Here is a 3279-nt window from a genome sequence, read left to right on the forward strand (position 1 = left end):
ATATCCATCATCAATATTTTATTCTTTATTTCATAAATTACTTTTATTAATTTATGCTTGTGTTTATTTCATGAATATTATGAGTTGTGTTTATAGTTATTTAATTCTATAATTCGTTATTTTGTTTTCTTCATAATATTTGTTTTTAAAACATAGTTATATATTAATTCAAAAAAAAGAATAGTTATATACTCCATCCGTCCACCAATTAAAGGCCTCTATGAAAAAACACGGGTTTTAAGAAAAAAGTGTATTTTTATTAGTTGAATGGAGAAAGGGTCCCACTTTTTAAGAAAAAGTGTATTTTTATTAGTTGAGTGGAGAAAGGGTCCCACTTTTTTGTAAAGAATCTTTGACTTTTTTGATTAAATAATGAATAAAAACTTACCAAAAATAGGTAGGCCTTGTTTTTGTGGACGTCCCAAAAAGGCAAGTAGGCCTTGAATTGGTGGACGGAGGGAGTATTTTATTATGATTTTATTGAATCTTTTTATATTCTTAACCGCCCTATTTTATATGTTTTGTAATGGTTCCTTTCTTATATATTCAGCATATGTAAGACTTTTTTTTTTGTAGTTTACTGGTATGATTTATTTTATCACAACATAAGTAAAATTCAAAAAATTTATTTTAGATGTTCATAACTTTTTAAAACTTGTTCTAAATATTTTATTTAGTTGTTCATAACTTTTTTACGTTTCGTTCGAAATATGTTTTGTAAAATATTTTAACATTTCAGCAAATAAAATTCAAAAATTTTATTTAGATGTTCGTAACTTTTTTACATTTTGTTCGAAATATTTTCTGTATAAAAATTTTAAAATTTTCAGTCAGATGATATTTTTTGTAAAATATTTTAACATATCAGCAAATAAAATTTGAAAATTTTATTTAGCTGTTCATAACTTTTTTACGTTTCGTTCGAAATATTTTTTGTAAAATATTTTAACATTTCAGCAAATAAAATTCAAAAATTTTATTTAGATGTTCGTAACTTTTTTACATTTTGTTCGAAATATTTTTTGTATAAAAGTTTTAAAATTTTCAGTCAGATGTCAACAATATTATTTCGTAACCAATAACCACAATTAACAATATTATTTCGTAACCAATAACCACAATTTGTCAATGAACGAAATATATTTTTTCAATGAATGCACATAATTCAATTTATAAATGAACAAATAATGAGTTTGAGTTTGAAAAAAGATTAGAACTTCAAAATTACACACTTGAGGATTGTTTTATCAATCAGCAAATCACTCTAGTTTCAAACAACCAAAACTTTTTAATGACAAATTATTAAATATTAAATTTTCAAATGTCATACCTAAACAATCGAACAATATAACAATATATATCGAATAATAACTACTTTTCAATGAACAATATACAAACAATCAACTGGAAATGAACATGAAAAATGTGTAGGTAGCATAACTTGCAAGCTGCTCGAGCCTTCAAACTACTTATCCCATTATCTCTTGAGTTGTAATGCTTAATCATCTTGAAGAATATTCCATAGTATGCAATCCAACAATAAATGTCCTTGCTGAGTTTTCTCGCAAAATTCAGAGAATTACAGCTACAAACCTTAATTCCCACAAACCCTTCTAGGTGCTGCTAGGACCATGGATGAGATGGAAAATCTATAAAAAAAAAAACACATCATCTGAAACAATTTGTGAGCCAATTCTCGAGGTAATTACACAAAAGAACCACCCAAAATACAAGCAAATGAATTACAGAAAAAAAAAAAAAAGCAATATCCTTGAGACATCAAAAGACAAATAACAGAACCAACGAAATAAAAAACAAATACAGTATAGAAATCAATATACAACTTCTTAATTTAAACTTAATATAAAAAAAACAATGAATACAGAGTAATTTCATTCAAATATTCGAAACATTTGTAAAATATAAATAGTTAAATGAAATAGTAAAGTAAATTCTAGTGCATCATGTAGACTGACTTTTTGCTTAGCATTATGTCATTTTCGAAGCTTTATTTTTTAGTGCATCTCAACATTAGAAACAACAAAACATTTTAGATCTACACATTTTTTATATAAAAAAGACAGATGGAGTTTCGAATGAAAAAGTAATCAACATAGCAGAACAAAAAAGTGCAATAGAAATCAAGATCGGCAATGGTTTACCCACATTCGAATCTTTTTAAAAAACTGAATAAATGAAATCAGCGGTTCCAATCTTTCCAAAAACTGAATGAACTCACCGCCGGCGACCTTCTTCAAAATTCTTTTGCTCTCTAAATCGTTTGTCTGCAACGGATTGTGATTTTTCGAAAACTGTAAAAATCTATGGAATAATGGAAGAAAGGGGTTGCTTTATTTTCGGAAGTGAGATATGTTTCAGATTTTGGGTGTGGTTTAATTGGCCGAACTACCCTTATTTGAATATAAAAATGATTTATATTAATTAAACATGATTTTTTATGGATATTCGAATTCAATCATGACCGCTAGTTTTGCAAGATCTAACGGTAAGGAGTTATTCTCCATTCTTTATTTTATAGGCATTCTCTATAGATCCCTCCCCTATATATATATATATATATATATATATATCTTTTTAAATTCCAACAAATTGATTTTCGAAAACTCTACGAAACTTCAGTTTTCTAATTTATATGATTTATATACAATTAAAGAAGGGGTTATTGCCATAAAATACACATAGTTTGCTAATTTTCTGATTTATAACATGACTTTAAATTTTGGCCAAAAAATACATCAATTTTAAATTCAATCTTAATTTTAACATAATTTGAATTTATGAAAAATAAAGATCTATGTGGCATATTATTTTTTATTTTAAATCTAGATGGCATATTAATATTTGTTTTAAATCTATGTGGCAAATCCACACACACAAACACACACACACACACACCACATACACACAAACACACACTGACTCACACACACCACACACAACACACACAAACACGAACACACATACTCACAGATACGCCACCCGCCCCCTCTCTCTCGGCGCTTCTGCCGCCGCCGGCTTGACGGTGTGCTGTCGCCGGAGCGGCGTCTCCTCCCTTCGTTCTATCTCTCCTCCCTCATCTCTCGTTCTCTCTCTCTTCCCTCATTTGGAAATAGGTTGAAGCTTAAAAAAATTACATCGACCCTGATTTGGAGAGCTCCTTTATCGCCGAAAAATAGAGCAAGAGCGAGGCGGGTTATCGGTGAGAAAGAAGGCTCCGATTTGGGGTGGCCAATTTTGGGATAGAGGTGGTGGTGATTT

General features: G+C 29.0%; 1 long non-coding RNA gene across 1 annotated transcript; it reads right to left on the minus strand.

The window, feature by feature from the left end:
• Positions 1-1285: 1285 nt before the first annotated feature.
• Positions 1286-2580, minus strand: LOC131023883 (uncharacterized). Its single transcript, XR_009101554.1, has 2 exons — positions 2240-2580; positions 1286-1649 (listed from the first exon to the last, which is right to left on the minus strand). It is a non-coding gene; the product is annotated as an uncharacterized LOC131023883 (long non-coding RNA).
• Positions 2581-3279: the final 699 nt, after the last annotated feature.

Source organism: Salvia miltiorrhiza, chromosome 4 (assembly GCF_028751815.1).
Source record: "Salvia miltiorrhiza cultivar Shanhuang (shh) chromosome 4, IMPLAD_Smil_shh, whole genome shotgun sequence".
NCBI classification, from domain to species: domain Eukaryota; kingdom Viridiplantae; phylum Streptophyta; class Magnoliopsida; order Lamiales; family Lamiaceae; genus Salvia; species Salvia miltiorrhiza.